Consider the following 25,998-nt stretch of genomic DNA (forward strand, 5'->3'; position numbering starts at 1 on the left):
AGACTTACAATTCATTGAGAAGACAAATGTAGTTTTAGAATGCCATAAAATCATTTAGAGGGTCCAAAAAGTAGATGAGGGTATTGCATTGTATGCGGCTGCATTAAGAGAGCTAGCATTACTGTGTCGTTTTGAGCAATTAACAAATTAATTAATAAGAGACCAAATAGTGAGATGCACTAATAGTAAAAGAATAAAAGAAAAGCTCTTCAAATTGCCAAGGGATTGGAACACACTGTGCAATGCTTGAAAGAAATGGAGAATACAAGTGACAATCAGAATTACAAGACAATAAAAGAGATAAAGGTTGAAAATGGTGGAAAAAGAAAGAGAGAAAAAGAGGGACATGAAAAAAAGTTGGACAGTTCCAGAAAAAAAGTTGATGGAGATATAGAGCAAATGAGCACTAATTGAAGGGAGATAAAATGGCTTTGGTGTGGAGCTCCTGGCTGTATTGCATCTAGAACAATGTGTGCAGCAACAAATATAATTTGCAGTAACTGCGGAAGTAGAGGCCATTTTGCAAAAGTATGCAGGACAAAAGTTGATGGCAAGGATAATAGAAAGATACAGGTGATTGAAGAAGAGATTCATGACAGATGTGAAAGTATTGAGGAATTAATTCTAACAGTAGAAACAGAAAGAGAAGATTTAGGGAAAAGTGATCAATCAAGGGATGAAACTTGAGATTAATGATCATTTAGAAAAATGCATTATTAAATATTACTGAACAATATGTTGATAAAAGTGTTGGTGGATTCAGGAAGTTTATTTACCCTTACATCTAAAAACACTTTTAGAAAACAAATGGAACTGCATTGGAGAGTCACAATTGTGCAAGCCTGATATAAAAGCTGTAGGGTTTGTGGATACAAGGATAGAGATTATATTAATGGAGTGAATGCTGGTTAAGTTCAAAGAGAAAGTTGTTTATGGCTGAGTAAATATTACAGACTATGGTGCACATTTATTGGGATGGCGTCATCAAAAAGACTTGGATATAATAATAAATCCTAATGCAAAAGAATCAGTAGGGGTGAAAGAGAGAGAGGAATTGGGAGAAGTACTTGCGGAACATCGGAATGACTTGGTGAAGAAATACCCATGTGTGTTTTCTGATCAATTAGGAGTATTAAAAGGTTTTCCCACAAAATAATAGTGAAAGAAGGTGGTAAACCAGTTGTCCATAAGGTGAGGAACATTCATAGCATGGTGAGAGTGCCTCTACAAAAAGAGTTAGATAAACTATTGCAAGAACAGATTATTGAGCCAATTTAAGCCCCAGAATGGTGATCGCTTATTGTGGTAGCACAAATGGAAGGCGGACAGAATAGGTTATGCATTGATTTGCGTGATCTAAATAGAAATATTTGGGTGGATAGGCAACCACTTCCTAATATATCTGAGATGCTGACAAGTAAAGGTAAGGGAGTCATGTTTAATGTATTGGACCTGTCAGCTTCACATCATCAGGTCAATCTGCGCCTCCAGTCAAGGCACCTAACATTGTTTGTTACTTCATTGACTTTTCGTTACAAAAGAATGCCTTTTGGGCTTGCTTCAGCCTCAGCAGTACAAAGAACTATGAAAAATACATTTGGCAATATGGATCAAATATTGTGCCTCCAGGATATTATCCTAAATGTAGGAAGGAGTGGGATAGAACATGATAAATGAATTGAGCAAGTGATGAGAAGACTGGAGAAACATGGTTTGACAATACAAAAAGAAAAATAACAGATTTGAAGGAAAGGAGAAACATATTTAGAACATGTTGTAGGTGAGGAAGGAATAAAACCAAAGAAAAGTATAACAATAGAGACTGAGAAAGCACCAAGGCCTCCTAATAAAGATGAACTGAAATTGTTTCTTGAATTTACAGAATATTGCTCAAAGTTTGTAAAACAATTTGCAGATGTGGGAGACCCTTTAAGGAAATTGATGAAAAAAGGTGTAGTATATGAGTGGGTACAAGAGTGCGAGCATGCATTTAAGGAACTGAGAAGAAGCATTGTGCAAGCTTCCACATTAGGACACTTTGACATTACAGGTAGAACATATATAATGACTGATGTTAATAATGTAGGCATTGGTGTAATACTAACACAGGTCAAAGATTATACAGAATATGCACTTGGGTTTGCATCTAGAAGGTTATAGGGAGCAGGAAAAACATATTCTCTACTAGAAAGATAAGCTCTTGTCTTGTTGCTGGGGAATTAATCACTTTAAGTTTTATGTTTGGGGGTTACCTTTTAAGGTTAGAACTGACCGTAAAACTTTGACTTATATATTTAAGGGGGAAGAGGTTTGGAAGGAAAAGTTACACCTTGTAAATCAAGATGGTTGCTGTCAGTAATGAATTACAATTTGAAGTGGGATTTGTGAAAGGAAGAAAAAAGTTGGTAGCATACTATCTATTAAGGATGCCAGTAAATGATGAAGAATTTACTGAAGAAGTGTTTGACAGAAAAGATTGCGGAATGGAAGGACAGAAGGCAATAAGTAGGGAAGAGTAGAATGTTGCAAAAGTGGAGGATGTTGTGATGACAGAGGTAGAAGAGAAGATAATAAAGGGATGGGATAGAAAGACTGGTTGAGAAAAGAGTTGAATTAATATTTTAAAGTCAATGATGAATTGAGTATAAATGATGAAAAACTAATTTGAAGAAACTGAATTTTTCCTCCTGTCGGACAACCTATTGTGAATATTGCATGAGGGACATTTGGGTTGTGGAGTGACGAAAAGGAAATTAAACCTGTCATTCTGGTGGCCAGGCATGGACAGAGATATTGAGGAGAAGGTCAAAAGTTGTGCTGCATGTGCTAACAGTGACAAAAGTAAAGTGAAATGGCAACTTCCTTTGCAGTGCATGGTTTTCCCTGAAAATCCATGGGAAAAATTAGTAATTGATGTTTTATGGGACTTGTAGCAAGGTTGGGAACATGGAACAAATACATATTGGTACTAGTGGACTATCGTACCAAATGGTTTGTTAGAAATACTATGGAACAAGTGAACACAGCTGGGGTCATTGAATTTCTCGAAGACGTTTTCAGAGGGAATTCCTAAAACAATTGTGTCAGATAAAGGGGTGGAAGTTGTTTCTAGAGCAATGACCAGCTAGTTTTCTAGAATGGGAGTAGTACATGACAAAATAGCTCTTTTCAGACCACAGGCTAATGAACTAGTAGAGAAGACAAACCAATTGATAATGGAACATATCCAGGTATCTTCCATGGAGAAGAGAGTTAAGAAGAATGATTTGGGCATGCAGGGCAACTCCTGATGTTGTGATGGGAGTGCTAACTTTTGTATCTTTGAAAGGAAGGGAACCAGGCAGAAAGGAATGTCCTATATGGTTGAAAGGCAGAGTGGATGTGAAAATTGATCTGGTAGAAATGAAGAAAAGAGTTAATGAATTACAAAACCATTACACCATCACAACAAAAGAAAACGTGTGAAGAGGTGTGAAGTGAAAAAGGGAGACTGGGCTGTTGTAAGGCAGATTGTTTTCGCAAAGGAGATAGTAAGTATTCTAATTCATGCAAAGTGAAGGAATCTAAGAAGAATGTGATAATTCTGGAAGATAGAACCACATGGAGTATGGGAGTTGTTTGTAAAGTGAGAGGATAAGGAAAGCATGTATACCTATCTCAGAAAAATGTGTAGAGAATGTGTATAAGAACCTGGTCCATTTGATGTATTCATTTTTAGTTTATTATTTATGCTATAATTATTAAAATTGTTAATAATAATAGTTCTGTAGTAATTTCTATAACATAATCTAAATATTTTGTTTACAATTATTGCACAATATAAGGGGGGAGATGTGTGGTGATAACCAAAGTAGAATTGTCATGGGCATAGAATGTAATTGTGTGATTACATCACATTAGTATTTGGGGGATGAAGCTGGAAGGGCAGGAGCTGAAAGAATGACTAGAGGTCAGCTGGAGATGTCACTGAGTATACTAATACATTTATGAAGAATACAAATATTAGAAGGACTCATCATTAAAAAATATCCTCACATATTTGAATAAAAGTCAAGATAGCGGATTGTCTCAGTGTAGGTGACTGCAAGTCACTTAGGATGTACGACACATTAAAAATCATGTTTTAAAATATCTTTAGTGGGCAGGAGGGCATTTTCATTGCTTGCCACTCAACCCTGAAATCAGCTACTTCTTGACTTTAGTCAAAAACATTTTCTTATATCCCGTAATGAAACGTTGAAACCTTTATCTCTTTAGTTCTTAATGTCCACCTATATTCATTAGTTTTCAATACCAAGTGACCTTTGGGTGCTTGTGAGCTCAATATATTTTCTACACCATGACAAAGCATAACATAACATAACATAACATAACATAACATAACATAACATAACATAACATCCCTTTAGAAATTTTGGATACATTCTCTCTTCGATTTGAGAAATACTGGGTCTTATCCGCTCTGATCCATTTGTTAGAGGCATCTAAGATGCTAGAAGTATTTTTGATGCTGGGACCAAATGTTGCCTCCATTTCTTTCTCATCAATTGACTAGCTTGTTCTAAAATTGAGTATTCCTTCTGGCCTTGCCCTCTGAAGAAAATTGCACGCCCAGATTAAGGCAGCCTCAGACTAACAGTAGTTTTAAAGATGTAAAACATTTGCAATAAAGTGTTGGCATTAAGTAAAATTTCAACCAAATTGAAATGGTATCTGACAACCCTATGGGCTTTAAGTAGTTTTCTGGAATAGTGTCATTCTAAATGGAATGCGATTAAGTGGAAATGTGAACTGAACATGTAGATACAATAGAAAAGACAAAAAGAAAAACAAAACTAAAGTAACCAGACCCAGGCAGCTGTGTCCACTAATAGTAAGGCCATGGAGCTCAGACATCAAAAGAAAAATACACACAGCTTTAAAAGGCACCTAGGGAAGCAGAAAAAATATGAAAGCGTTTAATGGCAGTATTAAAAAAATCTAGAAAAACATGCATTAATTGGGATCTTGTGCCCCTAGGCTTAAAAAACAAAAGTTGTTTGACTAGTCAAGTTCAAAAACTCCTAAGAAGTTTTACAGAATCCCAGGAATTCAAAGACAGGGGTAACTCTATTGCTCACTCCATCCACCTCTCTCAGTAGTGATCACAAGTTAAGGGCTGCAAAGCATTCAGGGCCTAAGCTCTAAAGAGATAAATACTAGAATGGCTGATGGAAGCCTATAGCAATCTCCCTCAGAAGGTTTCAGGCTGAGATCTCTGGAAAAGAGATGAGCTTCTACCCAATCAGAAGCTGAAATAGGGTTGAAGATAACGGAGTAGACTATTTTCTCTATTCCAGCTTCTAATAGGGCAACAGGGCATGTGATTGACAAGCCCTGAAGCTCCATTATCTGATATGCTGCACTGGCTGATGCTGCTGATATGTCTTGTGTATGTCTGAGGCTGGCTGTAACAGCCTCTGCCTGACACATGCACAATGCAACTAGTGGGTTGTGTGACATTACAACGAATGCCATTACCGCACAGGCCTTTACCAAGTATCCATTACCATGCAATGCCTTTACAATGCATTGCTATTACCACACAAGTCATTACCATGGATATGCCTTTACCACACATAACTTTACAGTGAAATAGTAAGAATATATCATGTAAGTGAAATCCCTATAAATATATATTACCTACTGGTGGTCGCCAGTAGTTAGTTATAGCTAGGACCTACTTTCATAGGAAAATAGTTTTTTGTTTTGCTAATAACTTTGTTACTATTTGCTGAATCTTTTTGAAATTTTCCAAACAAGTTTGCCACTCACTTTAGCCGCTGTCTGGAAAGTTTTGCGGTGATTCATTAAACGGGGGCTGAGAACAAGGGGGAGTCCCAAAACAAATGTTTCCCTATGCAGTTTCCCAAAGGGATTCAGACAGGAGTACCAACCGAAGCACTGGGCGGAATTACACCAAATTTGGCAGAAAGCTAAGACATGGTCCAGAAAGATATCTTTTTGTAATCTGGCATAAAGCTGTTCAGTAGTTCTTAAAGAAAAAAGATTTATGTATATCTGGAGTCCCAGGAAAAAAAAAATACATGGGGGCAGGGTAATAATACCCTGACCCCCTAGGACTGGGGATGGGATCCTACAGGGATACTGCCAGGGGTCAAAAACATTTCTGTGGATCTACGGGGAAAAAAAATAAATGAGCGGTTCCCACACTTGCTTTTATTAGCCCCCCCAGGGTGAAGCAGGTCCCGGCTGAATGATCTATTATGTAACGGAGGAGAGGGTGGATGCTGCCCCCTTCCCTGTCCAGTTTCACCCTCGGGACCCTATCCCCTGAGGCTCGTTTATGTATCTAATGGTGAGGGGTCTGCACTGACCCCTCCTAAAGCCATTAATGACCCTAGGGACTCCATCCCCAATGGCCAGCTCTTGCTATGTCCTGGGTGCCCACCACTGGGACATACCAGTTTCCCTGCCCACACCTGTGGAGGCAGGTATACCTGTGTTTGCTCTCACTTGGTGGGAGCAATTTCAAAGCTCACCACAAGCAAGAGCAAACACTAAGGGCTAATTTAGATCTTTGTGTTACGGGTCCCATTTCAGTTTTTCTGTCTGAAAACCCATCTCCCATCTTCGCAGTCAGCCGTCCCAATTTGAATGTTGGTGCGACCAAAGATGAAAGAGCTCCCAAGTCCTGCCGACTCCACCAAGAATCTCCAGCTGCTTCTATGAGGGCATTGGGAATAGGGGCTCACAGCGGGACTCCAGCTCTCTTTACCACCAAGCGGATTTGGATGTGCCTTACCACCAAGCCAACTGTGGTAGTCCGACCTCCACATTGCTTTTGTCATCCTAAGTGTGAAGGGTATGCCCCACTGTGAGTCCTGTGCTCACTGTACAACTAGATTCAAGCAAGCCTGGCTGATGAGTGGTGTTACCCTGAAACTGGACCTGGGATGCTTGTTTCCAGCCAAGAGAGGACCTGGGCTGGCTGTTTGGGCTGGACTGTTCCCATGGGGAGCAGGATCAAGACTGATTTTCATGTGGCTGGGTCCAAAGTGGGGGGGTATGTTGAGCAAATAAATGATGGCTTAAACCCCGATTTGTGACTTGGGTTGAATGTTTGACTTATTCGGCTTTTCATCCATCATCTGTTCTTTTTGCTTTTATGCTTATGTGTGGGACATGGATGGGGACAAACCGGTACATGATGCATATCGCACGCATACACAACTGTCATTTTAGTGTCAGTATTCATTGCCAAATGAATGCTGGCACCACAGTGATGTTAGTTTCACACCCGTCGACTATATCCATGTGTGCACATTGCAAGGGGACCTGTGCTGTGGTGCTTCCAATTGTGTAGGTGAGTCAGTTCCAGTTTCAAGAATCTTTATTCAATCATTAAAAAGATCATAAAAGCACAAGAGAAACAATACAATAATACATCATAACGTTTCATTCATTCATTCATTCATATTTGAACCCTTACAATCAAATAAAAACCATCACATACAAAATCAAGAATTAAAAATAATATGACTAACCACCCCAAGATTATACCTACCCAGCTAACGCCCCTCCATTGATTTTCTACTACAAATAGCCAACTTGAGAAAGCAGCAAGCTCTTCAACAAATGTCAGGGCTCTTTCACATTTGAAGAAAGATTAAGATAATTTTTTTCAATAAAGGTTTAAGGCGGAAACAGAAAAAACCTATGATAACAGCTATAAAAAAACATAAAGTGCAGCACGATTTTTCCACCCTACTATTGCAAGGAAAAGGGGGTAGCAAGCTACCCCACGCTTTAGCCCCATCAGTAAAGCATACGAAACACCAGACAATCCCTGACCTAAATCTAAAGAGGAGGGACCTCTCCCAACAAGTTAACTCTAGGGTGAAATACAAAGCTGTATCATCAGTTGCCAAAGTGGAATAAAAATGGCAAATAGTAGGTTTGCAAATAGCCTCCTGAGTCCTCTGCAAAGTGCATTTGTCAAACCTCAAACTCACCACTCTTTTGTTAGTTTTAGTAATTGAACCTTGAGTGCTAAACAGTTCGGGAAGAACAATTTCGGCTAGAGTTTTGCTGACACAATTCAGCCAGGTAACAGAGAGCCCATGATCGAGATTCTAACAATCCATTATTACTTCCGTGTTGAAACTTGCCTCTTTTTTACTTCACACACTCACCCAGAGCAAGAGGGGCGCCAATCTAATGTTATCTGAAATATACTCTAGACTCAATTCAGTGTGAAAAATAAAACTAGCACTGGAGGGCGGGAGGTTCAACAATCTCCTACAGATTTTATTTTCTTCTGATTCTATAACAGCAGCATTTTAGTATACCCACACCCCGGCTCCGTATTTAACTATGGGAATATATTGCATTTCATACACTTTGACAAATGGGGAAATTTTAGACCTGCCATTTTGTTTTAACTAAATTAAAAAGAGAACCCGCTGACCTTCCAAGTTTCCACCACGCTGTATTTACTTGTGTCTACCAAGTATTACTTGAGGTGACATCCAAGCCCAGTTAACAAAAATTCCCAACAGCACTAAGATAATTTTCACCCAGTTTTAAAGCTGACAATGCCTTTCCACCAGGCCCACAAGCCATAATATGTGATTTTTCAAAATTTGTTTTCATATCTAAGCTACACATAAATAACAGAAAAGAATCAATTAGGCTACATAATGCACAAGGAGTTCTAGCCAACAAAACCACATTGTCTGCATATAATAAAGCCAGAACTACAGGGTTGGCAATTGTTAGCACATCCAAAGTTGAATTAGATAAAACAATTAAAATCATTAATATATGGAATAAAAGTAGGGGTGCCAACCTGCTTGCTAATGGAAAATATCAGACAGTTCACCAGACTGACCATATCACACCCTGGCGCCCACATTTGAATGGAGACCATTCAAAAAATTAATAAGGCAACATCTACCCCTAATTTAATTAACATCAACCACAGATTACTTCTATTTATGCAATCGAAAAAGGTTGACAAATCCCTAAAGGCCAGGTACAGTGGGCAGCGCCAGGCAACAGTGTATTTACTCACTATCAGATGTAAATTCAAACACTGCTCCACTGTATCTAGCCCTGGGCGGGAGCCATACTGACATGGGGATAGAATTTTATTCTCAGTAGCCCATAGTTGCAGTTGGTTAAAAATGACCCTTCCCAATATTTTAACAGAGCTGTCAACCAATAATATGGGCCTATAGCATTTGGGTGACCCTGTCTCCTTTTTTGAAAATTGGTACAATGTGAAAGTAAGCCAAGACTCAGGGATCTTATTGCATAGAGAGTCATTATATAGGTTCGCAAGTAAGGGTCCCCATAGATCTGAATTACATTTAAATAGCACCATGGGGATTCCATGTGTAGGAGAGTGGCCCTCGATGTAGTGTGTAAAGCTAGACACACTGTGCAGGGTGACAAGGCAATCACACATTGTTTTACAGGGTTACAAACTAGATCAATTAATGCTCTAATTTTTAAGGTAGCTTGGTCGAGCAGTGAGGCCAATCTTTGAGCAGTGCAAATCATTTGTTGTACTCACAGTATCAATCTTGCAACTTACACACTCAAAGGAATAACTAGAGACTAATTTATCAAAATACTTTGGATTTTTATGCAATTTCTAAGACCAAGATTATCAAAATTGGTTGAGTACTGTTCAAGATATGAATTTTTGAACTTTTAATAAAAATAATCTTTTTATGCATAATTACTCACCATAGGAATCAATTGAAGGTCACCTTTAAAAATACATTAAAAATAATAAAGTTGATTTACAAACATCTTCTTTTTTTTGTAGGTTGGTCAAGGTCATCGGTGGGCACACTGTGCCACCTGGAGAAGTTCAGGCGACTCCTGGTTCTGGCAGGAGTAGTGGTGAAAGGTCTCTGGAGCTGGTGCAGGGTCACTGCGGGGGACAACTTGTAAAAGCACTGCACAGTTCAGTTTACAGATGGTTCCTTGGGGTCCCCTTGGAGTGTTGAGGTGGCAAGGGGTGGGGAGCCCTCAAGGCAGAGCAAGTTCTTCAGTGCAGGGCAGAGGGCGGGCAGGTGAAGAGCGAATCGGTGAGCCTGGAGCTGTGTGCAAGGATGCCCTCAGGAGCAGAAGGTAAGTTGGTTCAAGGGTCATTTCCAGGAAAACAGGGCCCCCCTGGAGAGAGGTTCACGGCGTTCCTAAAGTCTCTCAACTGGGACTTCCCTCTGGTCCTTTTTCAGCCCCGGGTGGGCTGGTTCTATGAGTGTCCGATGTTAGCATACCAGTACAGTACAGTATTGGTACGGTTGGACCACTGGAGGGTGCAAGGCTACCAAACTTGGCACACTAGCAGGGTTTATCCTAACAGTTGTCAGTGTGTTGCTTGGTCCAGCTGTGGTGTCCAGTTCAGGAGCTAGTAGCTAGTCAGTGAAGTGACACTTGCTGGCTTCTTCTTGTTTTAGAGCAGTACCTCCACTCTGGAGGGAGTTCTATGGCACTTTTTGAAGACTGGAGGACCTCTTGGGTTCTTTAGAGTTTTTCCAGCTCCGCAGAGGCGATTGTCGGGTCCTGGGTGCAGCAGGCGGGGTTTGGCGCCTTTTCTTTGTTTCTGCAGTTCCACAGTTATCCCGCCTTCGATCTTCTTGATGCTGGTCTTCTTTTGTCTGTTGAATCTGAGTTCCTGGTCTAGGGAGGCCCACTAAATACTGTATTTAGTTGGCATTTTAAGGGGAACCTGGTAGTTAACAAAAGGTCATCTACCTTAGGGTGCCTACACCCCCTAAGTGACCACTTCTTGTGGGGAGGGGTCGCTTCTCTATACCTGCTTGGCTATTTTTCCTTCACCCAAGATAGAGGAGAGTGAAATAGAATGCCCACCTCACAGGCAACACCTTAAGGGTGGTGCATGCCAGGTGGGGCCACTCCTCCTACCCTTTGTGTATTTTCCCACTGTTACTCCCAACAAAAGTGTGGGTCTGCAATGGGGGCATTGGTCTACAATCCACAGAGACAGAACTCTTCCTCAAGGTTGTAGATTGGATGTCTGGCAGTGGCAGGCTAGATAAGACTAGTCAGCAACCATGCCAGGGTAGATAGTTTTTGCAAGGGGCATCTCTAAGGTGAACCCTGGGTACATTTAGGAATAAATCTGATACTGGTACCAGTTTGGATGTGTCATTCTGATACCAAACAACCCAGTGTTCAGAGTGACCATCATGTAGCAGGGAAATTCTTATTACCCAGTATCCAGCACATATTTTAAAATGGCTGCTCTGTTCGCTAACTATGTCCCAGGTTTGGCAGGGACACAGTGGGGGCAATTTGCTCATATTGCTCATGCAACTATGCCCTCACATATAATAAGGTGCACCCTGCCTCAGGGATGGAAGAACTGCCAGAGGGGTGTCTTATCCATAGTGTATGCTGTGTATGGTGGCCAGGGCACACAGGCACTGTGCCAAGTCCAGTTTGTGTTTTAGGTTTGCCCTAGAGTACTCAGCCTACAATGATAGAGCTGGGTGTATCTTGGTGCATGGCGATAGAGGGTGGCACAATTATTGCTGCTGCCCTCAGGGATCTACCCATAGAACCCCATGCCCTGGGTACCTAAGTACCTTTTACTAGGCCCTTATAGTGGTAGCTAATGGTGTATCCAATTGTGCCAATGTGTCACAGCAGTTCTGGCCCAGGGAACCTGGTTAGAAAGGGACGGGCATTAGAATTTCTAGGCTACATCATTCATCAGGCAAAAGATGGGTGCCACCCATGTAAAAAAAGAGGTCCACCTCCTTCCCTTCAAATGAGAAAGGGTGAGACTACTCTTTCCCTAGTGAGTCTTCATCATCTAAGTGGAAGAGACTGGAAAGGCCATCTGCATTGGCATGGGCAGTTCCAGGTCTGTGTTCCACTTGAAAGTCCATTCCCTGTAGGGAAATGGACCACCTAAGCAGTTTGGGGTTTTTACCCTTCATCTGTTGTTGTCCACTGGGAGGCCTGTGGTCAGTCTGAACTATGAAGTGAGAGCCAAACAGGTATGGTCTTCTTCAGGTCCCACACCACAGCAACTGGTTCCCTCTCTGTGGCACAATTTTGTTCCCTAGGTAGTAGTTTCTTGCTTATAAAAGCAACTGGCTGGTCATGTCATCCATCATCATTTTTCCGGGAAAGGACCACTCCTATACCCATTTCATAAGCATCTGTTTGGACTTTGAATTGCCTGGAGCAGTCTGGTGCTTGTAGGACTGGAGCAGATCACACAGCATTCTTCAGAGTGTGTTAACGCGTCCCAATATAGCTAATTTATTCACTCTGGGACTTGTTTTAGGCCGATGAATCTTTTAACCCTGATTGAAGACACCTTAGGACGAGATAGCTGATCAACATGTCAATCAACAAGTCAATAACGTCATCAATAAGACTCGGAAACCACCATGACCTTTCAGTCATGAATAACCACACCAGTTTAGTACGATTTTATGGTGTTTGTTCCCTATTGATTACAATTCTACTAGTAAGTTTATTAGTCTCAAAACCATGAAACACATCAACATTGACATAATATGGCAACTCGATTAAGATTTCACCAAAGCAAAGATCATGAGCATTAGAACATAGCACGACGTCAACATGGATTAACCTCAGCAGAGTATTATTTGCGCATTATTCAACAAAGCATAGATTCAGTCATTTGTCTATTTGTGTCTGTTTAATGAATGCCTTAACCTACCCACGAATCAGCATTGGCATGTTGGGTTTCATGCAAAACAATTTAGCAACACAAATTTAGAAAACATCTAGCTATGGTCTTTGTCAAAAGAAGCAGTTGGTATCTAGAAAGGAAAGGCAAACAGACAATTACAGTTCATCATCAGTTCATCATCATATAGTTACCCTCCGTAATACAAAGTCAATCTTCGTCCTCAGGACATCAGTTGATTCGCCATCAGCCAGGAAACACCGCAAAGTTCAGTAAGACGGGGTAAGAAAGAACACCTCCCTCACAAGGAGGAGAAGCACGAAACGGGCAAGGCAAGGGCAAGGATGGTTTAAGAACAAGACGGCAAAGTCTTTAGGCAAAGTGATGTAGTGACAGGGTAATAGCAAGAATAGTTCGCAATGGCCTCTCCTCTCCTTGTGTCAAAGGTTTTTATCCCTTTTCTGTTGTACAATCCCCTAATTCCTCCTTGGTCAGGTTTGGTGCACCATTATCTCCGTCCTGTAATTTAGCAGTTATACTACCAAAACTTGTCACCTCATAACAGTTCTCACGTAGTTTATTGGTTCTTGTGATTGACGTCTTTAACGGGTAGAATGTCCGGTATGATTTCATACTCTCGTGATCCTCTTGCATCCCTAGTCAGTAGTTCCATTGTCTAAACAGGTTTAGGCGACCTTGTACCTGATACTAGTCTACACTGTTCAGCAAGAATGTTTCCTTGAGCAAGTCGAATTTCATGAGAATGGATCCACTACGTTTACATACATCCTCTAGCTTTGGAAAAGTACGAGTACATGTCCTTCAGCAAGTCAGCACACTGCACGTTAGAAAAACACATTTAATATGAAACCGGGCAGCTAGGCCCCGACTCATGCTAACTACAGCTTAGTGATTTATTAGCAAATCCTTAACATATAACCCTTAATACTAGTTCAAATTCATACATTAATACGTTAATTCTTCATTATTAGTCAATTTCATTAGTCATCGTATACATTGGTGCCCACTCCCCGTGGGCACATTTTGAGCACACGTTTAGCAAAAACACATTAATACATTTTCTAGGCGGCATTATTATGCATTAGTTCATAAACATCTCATGTTAATTTTCATTATAAAGCTAGGCTCTCACAATCCCTCCTCTGATGACACTTGTCATCACACAAAACCTTTCCCTTCACAACCTTTCATTTTTCTTAGTACGTGCATTTCAATTTCTTCCCCCCTTTTTGAATTTTCATAAATTTCTTTGAACATCTTCTCCCTTTTGTTTTCCTCTTTCCTCTTATTACGTTTTGCCAAGTTTCTTTTAATTCTTTTACTAATTTTGCATGACAACCATACTCCAAATAGACAAGCTAAAGCAATCAATATACCCCATGTTATTTTTGCAAGAATCCCATTCCAAATACTACTAAACCAATTCCCTACTTTAGTAAGTCATTTTCCAACCTTTTGCCAAATTCCAGGTTCCTTTAGCTCTTCCAAATCTGTACTATCTCTTGTTAGGTTAGTAAGCATACTTCTAATCTTATTACTATTATCAGGAATGAATGCACAATAGTGGCGCTCATTAAGCATCCTACAGACTCCGCCACTCTTCGCTAAAAGAATGTCTAAAGCAAGCCGGTTTTGAAGAGTCAGAGCCCTCTCCGCAGCAAGTTCAGTATCCATCAGGAGTGTAGCCCATGTGAAGTTTGTCAGCATGTTATCCACAATAGTAGACAACTTTTGAATCTTTATGGAGTTTAAGATAACCCCCACTGAAGGAATTATGGCTCCAAATATATCACCTATGACAGCAGCCGCTGTCTCTCTCTTTTGTTTAGTATGATGTAATTCAGACATTTTAGGAAGTTTCTTTAAGTCGTCAAATTGGTAAATCTTTGGGAAAACTATTCCCAAATAACATGTCCCATACCAGCCCTTAGATTTAGGTAATAAGCATTAAGGCCCTCATTCCTACTTTGGCGAGCGGCAGTCGCCGCCCGCCAAGCGGGAACCGCCAGAAGACCATACCGCGGTCAAAAGACCGCGGCGGTCATTCTGACTTTCCCGCTGGGCTGGCTGGCGACCGCCAACAGGCCGCCCGCCCGCCCAGCGGGAAAGCACCAGCAACGAGGAAGCCGGCTCCGAATGGAGCCGGCGGAGTTGCTGGTGTGCGACGGGTGCAGTTGCACCCGTCGCGATTTTCAGTGTCTGCCAAGCAGACACTGAAAATCAATGTGGGGCCCTGTTAGGGGGCCCCACGACACCCGTTCCCGCCAGCCTGGTTCTGGCGGTGAAAACCTCCAGAACCAGGCTGGCGGGAAGGGGTTCGGAATCCCCAATGGCGGCGCTGCTTGCAGCGCCGCCGTGGAGGATTCACAGGGGCAGCGGGAAAACGGTGGGAAAACTGCGGGAAACCGCCGGCTTCCCTTTTCTGACTGCGGCTTTACCGCCGCAGTCAGAATAGCCCCAGAAGCACCGCCAGCCTGTTGGCGGTGCTTCCTCCGTCCCCTACCCTGGCGGTCGCGGACCGCCAGGGTAGGAATGACCCCCTAAGGGCCTGATTACAACTTTGGAGGACGGTGTTAATCCGTCCCAAGTGTGACGGATATACCACCTGCCGTATTATGAGTCCATTATATCCTATGGAACTTGTAATACGGTGGGCAGGATATCCGTCACATTTGGGATGGATTAACACCGTCCTCCAAAGTTGTAATCAGGCCCTAAGTCCACATACATAATAGATCCCAGGGATCGCTGGATCCTGTCCATTTAACATGAACGTTCACTAACCTGAAACAAAAACACATGTCTGCACTCACTCGTTCCCACAAATAAAGTGTCATGATCAGATTTTGGCCTATATATACAAAGCTTTCCTACGTGTAATGCATCTATAGCTAACTTGCCCTGTGTTTATATTGCACTGTAAGCATAATCATTTGAAAACGTTAGTTTTTCTATTCCCTTTTCTAGCCTTTCCTTTAACGCTTTTCTTCTATCATCAGTGTGATCTAAGAAGCTCTTCTCTACAGGCGTTAGTAAGCAGGTTAGATTATTGCAGTGCGCATAAGCTGTTCCAAATGTCAGTGTTGGCTCAAAGAAACCCCTAACTATTTTTATGTTATGTTCCTTAGCTGTCTTACTTAAAAACTCAATTATAGGCACAAAAGAAAACACTACATCTAGATTAGAATAGAAGTATTGAACATGTTCTTGATCTTAGAATCTTGTTATTAGCAAACTACAGCTTATTCCGTAGGCAAGCGGCAAACTATGATAAGTAACCCCTTCTTGTACTGATGAAGGAATCTTTGTGCACACATAGCAATTTTTCGCATCCATTGTTTCAACATACTCATTTAACAAGCGATAGAAAACATTAGTAGATAGTTCCCTTTTTGTGTTAGTTCCCTCATGCATATATTTCATATCCTGCTCAAACCTTTCCCATGGTGTTAGTGTAGCAGTCTCAGGAGTTGAAGCACTGTTAGTCGCATTCTTATCTACCAATGGCATTCCCACAATCACACCTATAATTATTATTGCACACACAATACCCAAAATAACACTGAACCAACCACACATACTACCCCTATTATCATTATTTCTAATGTTACTCATGATCTGTAAGGAATCAGAGAGCAGAATAATATAAAGCAAGCAATCAACTTGAGGAAGAACTAAAGCTCTTTTTCTTTTTCTTTTTTTTTTCTTCTTTTCTTCGTGCAAAGTCTCTATCTTGGTAAGTATTTACAGCGTTTCACTCACTCCCAGGACCCTTTGTCAAATCAGGTTAGCAGCTTGTCATAATCGTTTTTTCAGAGTCAATTCAGGTTAACAGTGTCACATCCGGTAATTTATCAGTCTCTTTTTTTCTCAGGTTTCTTTCTCTCTATTTAATTTCAACTTAACATAATCTCTTTCTATTATTGAATTCAGGTGCCGTAGTATTGACCTGGTATTTCTCGATCAAAACAAAATGCCAAGAATTCTGCAGTTCTGAAGTTGCATATGCCCATTCAGGACCTGCGTATCTTCTGTTTGCAACTTTCTTTCTTTTCAGTTTGCGGTCACCCTGTAACTCTCCTTCACTCAGATCTTCCTTCCTGGTTGTGTCGACTTCTTCCTCTATTGTTTCGTTAGGGATCACTTTCTCCTTTGCAGCTTTTGGCTCCGGCCAGTTAGCTCCTTTAAGTGTTTTCCTACCACTCGGCCTTTCAGGATGTTGAACAGTGCCCTCCTCTTGTGCTATGGTGTTTCCTCTTGATGGGTCTGCGAGCGGCTCAGGAGGAGTCAGAACACTTTGACTTCCTTCTGCCTCGCCTCCTTCGCCTTCAGGATCTGTCAAGGGCTCAACTTCAAACCCGTATCCGTCTGCTTCTGGGAGAACCTCTCCTTGTCTTAGTTCTCCTGGCGCCTCAGTTGAGATAGGCTCACCGTCACCTCTCTGGATCTCGTTTGCTGTTTGAGTGACCAAGCCATCCTTAACAGGCTCTCCTTCAGTCTTAGTTCCCCTTTGATTGCTCTCCGGCCCTGAGACTTCCTTTTCTGCAGCTGTTGTTCTTGACAACTCAAGTTCCTCATCAGTTGGACACGTCACCTTCTTTGTGTGACTGGCATGGATCCAATTTGGAAGTCCTGCACATTTCACAGCAGTAGTAGTCGTCAGTATCACTTGATATGGCCCCTTCCAACGCGGCTCCAAACACGACTTCCTCACGTGTTTCTTGACGACAACCCAATCACCGGCTTTCAGGGTGTGACCTGGATCATTTATCTGTGGCAAAGTGGTAGCTTCTGATAGAAATTAGTATATTGGTGGTTGATGCTTATAATTCGCACATCTGAAACAAAAGAACAATGTCCAATAATGGATGCAGCGAGTCCTTGGAAGGGTGCCAACCTGGTATAAATACCCAACCACCAAGGGTATTCAATTACATAGATCAAAAAAAGAAGGAAAACTTCCTTTGAGCCGTGCTGGAAAGTCAATTTAAAAAAAGAAATACCAGGGCACTCCAGATACTAGTCCACAGTGAACAGAAACCCAAAATCTTTAATTCCTTATGTTGAAAATATAGAAAACATATGTTTGCAGAAACAGCCAACACGTGTTTCGTCCAACAGGACTTTTTCAAGGCAAATTATTTTTATATAATAGGGGACGTAGCCAAAGCAAACCATGCAACTGGATTAGTTCCTGAATTGATTAGTGGTGTTTCCTAGTCACAGGAAACATAGGTCTTGTATGATGTTTGGGCCATAAAAGCCAGCAATCCATGATTCTTATGTGTAGTACGTGGTAGGGGGCCCTGATAAGCCCATTCACCCGTACTCTCCCGGTCCCTAGAGAGTCGGAGAAGCCGATGTCGGCGTGCGCGCGCTGTGAATGCAAAGTAACGAGTGGTAGCTTCCACCTGGTGAGAGAAAGAGCGGACCACGTCAGCCAGACCCTTGCAGTAGTCCAACACCATATCATCCGTGATATTCACAAAAGCATTTGCAGGCACTGCGGGCAATCTCATAGCTCGGCCCATAAGAATTTCTTGAGGAGACAGTCCTGTTTTCTTGTCTGGTGTATTTCTCATTGACATCAGCACTAAGGGCAATGCATCTGGCCATTTCAGATGTGTAGCTGCGTACATTTTTGCCATTCTCGACTTCAAGGTACCATTCATCTGCTCCACTAGTCCTGATGCTTCAGGGCGATAGCTACAATGCAACTTCTGTTCAATGTTCAATGTTCAATGCAGCACACAAGAGCTTGTTGTAGTTTAGCAGCGATTAGATTAAGCATTAGCAGAAGACATCTTGTATTTAGCAACTATTGTGAACATTTGGCGGAATCCATTTTGTATTCATGGCAGCCATTTTCTCTGCCACATGCTGCCATGTGCTCACCATGTGCTCTGTCCTACTTTTCTGTTAACTACTCTTGAAAATCTGCCTACTGACAAGTTATATTTAGCATCTCCCACTTTCGCACATGCCCAGTAAGGTCTGCAGCTGTTAGTCCTTGAAAACTGTTAGCCCCTCCTACCTGTCGACTGTGCATTTCCACATGACCTTATATGTATAGAAGTCTTGCTTCTATAATTGTACCACCTCCTTTTAGCCCCTGCATGGGTATAAAAGGACCATGCTCTCTCAGTTCAGTGTGCTACTTCAAACATTACCGAAGGGTGCAGTTTGAACTGTAGTACCACCTCATGAGGTTTAATAAACTTTGTCTTTTATTTCAGTTTCTGTGCCAACTTCTTCCTATATGGTCAGAGGACTTTGTGCAGAGAAGGGTGAACCCCTTGCACTAGTAGGCCTTGCTGAGGCTTACTTCAACAAGCTTAATCACCTCATTGTTGAAGTGACTTCCCCTATCTGATTCTAAAGAGATCGGAAACCCGAAACGTGGTATCAACTCCCTAAGCAGCAGCTTTGCTACTGTGAGACTGTCATTTCTCCGTATAGGGTAAGCTTCAATCCAATGACTAAAAATGCACACAATCACCAACACATACCTCAGACCTCCACACACGGGCATCTCAATAAAATCCATGTGCATTCTGCTAAATGGACCACCTGCTCTCCCAATGTGGCTCAAATTCACCACACTCCCTTTTGCCGCATTCATCTGCTGACAGATGATGCACCTGTGACAGATAACTTCTGCAGCTTGTCTGAATTTCAGATTAAACCAATCAACTTTAAACAATCTGATCATTGCGTCTCTCCCAACATGTGCTTGACCATGGTAAAACCTTGCAAACTGTGATAAAAGGCTGTTTGTGAAAACCATATTCCCCTCCTCTGAGACCCATAAATCATCAGGTCTTTGTACACATTGCGTTTCTCCTCCCTGCTGGCACGTCCCTGCAATGATTTTAACTCATCTAGTGTGTCAACCACCCTTAATGCATATCCTGAGCATGTTTCATTTTCAGTTTCAGGTAACAATTCCCACTGATCCTGGAACGAGATACAGGTCAATGCACAAAACCGTGCGACTTGATCTGCATATCCATTTCCCATTGACACAAAGGGGGTCATTCCGACCCCGGCGGGCGGCGGGCACCGCCCGCCGGGCGGAGACCGCCAGAAGACCGCACCGCGGTCAAATGACCACGGCGGTCATTCTGACTTTCCCGCTGGGCGGGTGGGCGACCGCCAAAAGGCCGCCCGCCCGCCCAGCAGGAAAGCCCCAGCAACGATGAAGCCGGCTCCGAATGGAGCCGGCGGAGTTGCTGGTGTGCGACGGGTGCAGTGGCACCCGTCGCGATTTTCAGTGTCTGCTAGGCAGACACTGAAAATCATTATGGGGCCCTGTTAGGGGGCCCCTGCACTGCCCATGACTGTGGCATGGCCAGTGCAGGGGCCCCCAGGGGCCCCATGAAACCCGTTCCCGCCATCCTGTTCCTGGCGGTTTTTACCGCCAGGACCAGGATGGCGGGAAGGGGGTCGGAATCCCCATGGCGGTGCTGCGAGCATGGAGGATTCTTTGGGGCAGGGGTAAACCGGCGGGAAACCGCTGCTTGCCCTTTTCTGACCGCGGCTTTACCGCCGCGGTCAGAATTGCCCATGAAGCACCGCCAGCCTGTTGGAGGTGCTTCCGCGGCACTCTGCCCTGGCGGTTTTCAACCGCCAGGGTCAGAATGACTGCCAAAGTCTTGTGACTTAACATGAGCATTGCATTTCACCACGGCAATTTCAAGAGGTAACTGAATCGCGTGCAACAATTCCTTAATTCTTTCACCATTTTTCTCTGCTGTCAGCATAGATAGTGACCTTTAAATGTTCAGCGGCATGGCATGCCCTGGTAAGAGCAACCAATTCAGCCACTTGAGCAGAGTATACTCTTTCGAGCCAGGACGCTTCTAGGATTCCAGATATTGTACATACGGCATATCCGGCTCTCAGTACTCCTACTGAGTCTCTCAGGCATGAACCATCAACAAAGATAATGTAATCATTCTAATTGAGTATCTTTAATGTCGGGCCTTGGTTTGGTGCACAGATCTGTTGCCTCAAGACAATCATGTTTTACTTCCTCAGCATCATCAATATCTGTATTCTCGTTAGGAAGCAAAGTTGCCAGGTTCAACACAGTACATATCTTCAGAGATACATTAAGTGACCCCAGTATAATCGTTTCATACTTAGTCAAACGTGCATTTGTCATGTGCTGAGTCTTTGTTCGGGTCAACAGGATTTCAACTGAATGTGGGACCATTGCTGTTAAGGGATGTCCCATCACTATACCTTCACACTGAGTGAGGCTTTGACCAACTGCTGCAACTGCACGCAAACAACCCGGTAAGGCTGGTGCGACTGGGTCCAAAGTAGCTGAAAAATATGCTACTGGGCGGTTTGCACCTCCATGGACCTGTGTCAGGACAGACAAAGAACAAGCATCACGTTCATGACAAAACAGTACAAAAGGCTTTGTGTAATCAGGCATACCTAAAGCTAGTGCCATGCACATGCTTTCCCTCAGTTCAATGAATGCCCTCATCTCTTTCTCGGACAGAGTTATGGCACCCGGACCATCCTGAATCTCCTTGACAGTAAATCTCACCAAAGGTTTGGAGATAATTGAGAAGTTGGGAATCCACTGGCGAAAGTAGCCCACCATTCCCAAAAACATCCTAACATCTCTCTTGGTTGTTGGGGGATACATCTGCAATATGGCTGTCACCCTTTCTTTGGATATTCTCCTCGATCCCTTTTCAATCAGGTGGCCTAAGTACATCACCTCTTTCTGACAGTACTGTAGCTTCTTTGGAGACACTTTGGGCCTGATTACAACTTTGGCGGAGGGGGTTAATCTGTACCAAATGTGACGGATATCCCACCCGCCGTATTATGAGTCCGTTATATCCTACGGAACTTGTAATACGGTGGGTGGGATAACCGTCACATTTGGGACGGATTAACCCCCTCCTCCAAAGTTGTAATCAGGCCCTTTATGCCCATTCTTTCCCAAATGATTCAGTAAGGCAATAGTATCATACCTACAGTCATCTTTCGTCTTGGATGCAATCAACAAATCATCAATGTACTGAACCAGAGTCGAACTGAACCAGAGTCGGACTCCAAGTCCTTTTTCAATATCTGATTGAAGATGGAAGGTGATTCAGAAAACCCTTGAGGAATTCGACACCAACTGTAAACTTTGTCCGGGAGTTTGAAACTGAAGAGAAATTGGCTATCCTCATGAAGAGGCACCGAAAAGAATGCTTGAGACAAGTCCACAACTGTGAACCACTCTGCATCACACGGAACCTGAAACATGATCACGGCTGGATTTGGCACTATGGGGCAACATTTTACCACAATCTCATAGATTTTTCTCAGGTCTTGAACAATTTGAACTTTCCCACAAGGCTTTTTCAGACCCATTAATGGGGAATTACACGGGCTGCTCATTACTTCTCTTAGAACCCCTTGCTTTACAAAGTCTGCTATTATCTGCATCACCTGTATAGGGACATCTTGTGCCATGTGGTATTGCGGTACCTGAGGAAACACTGCATTTGTCTTTACCTCTACTTTGACTGGTTCTACTCCTTTTATTAGTCCCAGTTCCTTTCCTGTCAGGTCCCACACTTTCTCTGTCACCGTTCCCTGTAATTCGGCTGGTACGTCCATCACTGTGAACATCGGAAAGAAGGTTATCAAAGGATACTCCTCATTTGCGGTTTCCGTCTCTGGCTCTGAGATCTGACAATCGTCCCCTTCATCATCGCTGTTTGTCTGCACCTCAATCCCTTCATTGGAACAGGTAACACCTCGTCTTACACAGTAAGTCTCGTCCCAGTAGGGATACGGGACTCGAGTCACAGACTACAAATCTATGTAATCCCTGGAAGGCACCAATCTCAACTTGGACCGGATCTGTAATCGGATTTGTCAGGAGCTGATTTGCTACTCCTACCACCTTTATGGTACGCCCCGAAAGTGGCATTTGCGGAACTTCTGCACTTCTGACTATAGAGCGTGTAGCTCCTGTATCAACTAAGAACGAAACCTTATGACCCATCACTTTCCCTTGCATGTAGGGTCCCCTCTGATCTACTTCTAGGGACGCTGCAAGCCCGCACTCCTTTCTATCTGAACAATCATCCGACCATTCATCGTTTATTCCATCCTCACCACGCAATGGGAATTGTTGTACTGTATTATTTTGACTCATTGTTTGACCTGTGACCTGTTGAGGAAGCATCACGTGTTGCTGTCCCATTGGAGCTAATGGTAACTGCATTTGCTGTCTAGGTACCATGGGAATCTGCTGTTGTACCTGCTGCATCTGTGCTGATTGAACACGTGACATTTGTATTTGCTGCATGGGCTGGAGACCCTGCATCTGCACTATATTATTCTGGAAGTTCAGATTTTGACCCCTTACTCTTGGACCCCTCACATTTTGAAATGTACCGACATCATTGCTTTGTTGAACAACACCATCCTGCACCATCATTGGGCAGTCCTGCTTCCAGTGTCCCACGCCCCCGTACGCGTGACATGGTAACACCTTTTTCATCCCTTGTACATCATTTTGAACCACAACTGTATTCATATCTGGCCCGCAATTCACAAAACCTCCTCGACCTCTCGGTTGTGCCTGAAACATCCCGTTCCCTTGCGGGTGCTGCTGTACCATCTGCTGCACTCCATTTCCCTGCATCCCTGCCTGAGCTGCTCTAATTTGCATTACCATCACCTTCTCCTTCAACTTTCTCTGCTTCAACTCAATCTCGTCACTGCATTATTTCGCATACTGCAACACCTCATCAATCGGCTTTGCTTGCCAACAGATCAAATGATTCTTAATCATCTGGCTAATCTCTGGTTTCAGCCCTTCAACAAATCTGAACACAAGATGATTCATGTCATTTGGTTCTATGACCTCAGTACCACTATAGTGTTTGAATGCATACAAGCATGTATCAACTCTTTGCCCTCCTGTGATGTTCGATCAATTTTCTGCCAATCAATAACTTTCGGCGACACCTTCTGCTTCAAAAACTCAATTACCTTATGATAATACCTCATCACTTCAGAAGACGGTACTCCATTAATTTTATCCCTTGCCGGCTCCTCTGTCGGCCAATCCACACCCCTCTTGCATTCAAGCCACAAATCTGCTGGAACTATGATCTCAAACAGGGTATTCAAGTCTTCCCAAAGACATTTCGCAAGCTTCATAAACCTGTCCGTCTGCTGATACCACTCTATTGGCTTCTTCCTTAATCTGGGATAATCATTTGTAAATGACAGGATGTCACCCCTAGACCATGGTACTTGGACTAGAATCCCTCCAGCTGTTTCCCTCATTGGCAACATTTTTATTGTCCCTGTGTCTGGTACAGCTTTTGCCAGTTTCGGTTCCGAGCAGTCACTTTTCTCCTTATCTTTTCTTTTTGCCCATCTGCCTTCCCACTTCTCTAACGCTCCCCAAATTTGAGCACTCTGTAATATCTCTTTGAGGTGTGCCTTCATTCCAGTGGATCTCATGAGATCGAAACCTTTAGGTTCGAAGTCTAACCTATAGCTTCTCCTCTAATGCTTGGTATTGCTTATGTCTATGCCGTATTTGTCTGCTAGGTTTATCAACCTCTGATGCACCCTGCTCACTTCTTTGGTTATTTTTGGGCACATAAACCTCAATTCTGCTTCCGTGTATGACTCTAGTCTATTCACCCCCATCGTTCCTTCCACTAATTCTGTGGCTTCCACACCCAGCCTCATAAAATTCAGGTATTCCTCTCTTTCTGATCTTTCTTCAGTCCCTGAAGTAGTCTGCGGAGTGTTGAGCTTGTCTAACCACTAATTCAACTGTTGCTCTGTTAAGCCTTGCAACGAGACATTTCCAGATTGCATCATTGGTGTCTGTGTCGTATTTGTACTCATTACCTGTGGGATTAGTGTACCTAACCCTGCTTGCCTCATTGTCTCCAAAGGAACCTCAATCGGACTGAAAGCCAGCAAGGATCTGGACCTTTCAACTGTCTGTCCCCCTTGTGTTATTCCCTGTGAGTTTCCTGTAAACCCTTCTCTTATCGCCTCTTGAGTCATTACTCCATGGTCGCATGCACTAGGCTTAGCTTGCGCATAGTGTACAACGGTACTGGCGGACCAACAGTGATTGGCAATGATATAGCAGCTGGTGTCTGTCCAGTTCCCAAACCCTGTGGAGCATTAACTCCCATAGCTTGATTCATCATCGGTGCGGTAGCTACTGACTGCTGTCCTGTGACCGAAGTGTAACTCGGAATCACTTGTTGCTGCGGCTGGGGCAGCAATTGTGGAGTTGGCTCGATCTGCACTAACTTTGATCTCGTGTATACCTGATCAGGTGGCACCATCAGATTCGTAGTTGTCTCCAATACTGGGACATCAGGATAGAGCCTCTGAATTGGCAGTGGCTGCAACTGTATCTGCATGTCTGGTGCAGTGGATACACTGACACCATTCTGTATAGGAACTGTGTTGCTTGTCTGTGTTGCATCCATGATTCCCTTACTTTGTGTCAGATCCTCAGGACCCGTACTAGTACTTGGTCCGTTATCATTCATGGCATAAGGTGGCGGTCGCTCATGTAACAACTGATTAAGAAATTCATCATCGTCTGAATCGTCTGTATCTGCCCAAGAGTTCTGAGTCTCCTTTGGCTTACTAGAGCCCTTTTCTGTTTCCCCCGTGCCCTTCTTTCCCTGTGTTTCGGCTTCTTGAGTTATTGCCGGAAACATCCTAACTCCGTCTACTATTCCCCTTCTCCACATCTTGGTCTCATTATCTCATCTAGCCTCCGCTAGAGTCTTTTCTGCTCCTCTCATTCTCCTCACAAATTTCTGCTGCCTCTGTCGTATGGCCATTAAATCCCAAATTGCTAATGCTTCAAACTGAGCTGGTCTCGGAGGTGGCTTTTGCTAACTTAACACCCTCTGCAAATTTTCCAAAATTCTTATATTAAACGTTCCGTACTCCGGAAACGTCAAACATCCCTCTTTTTCTGTCATTTTGCACCACTGCTTTAGCCAAAGACATGGTGCGACTCCCTTCTCCTCCATTACAATATAAGCTGGAGTACCCTCAGGCAGGGTAGCCTCCCCCACACTCGCTGTAATGTATGTATCTCCCCTCAAAGCACTCTTTAGAGCCTTGAAAAACTTCATTTTTGCGTCTTTTATTGTCGTTTAGAATCTGATCAGGAAGTGACTTTAATTCCCTGAACACTCTTCGCCCACCTTCTCAACCAATTGCCTCTCACGGACGGCTGC

This window comes from Pleurodeles waltl, chromosome 5 (genome assembly GCF_031143425.1).
Source record: "Pleurodeles waltl isolate 20211129_DDA chromosome 5, aPleWal1.hap1.20221129, whole genome shotgun sequence".
NCBI classification, from domain to species: domain Eukaryota; kingdom Metazoa; phylum Chordata; class Amphibia; order Caudata; family Salamandridae; genus Pleurodeles; species Pleurodeles waltl.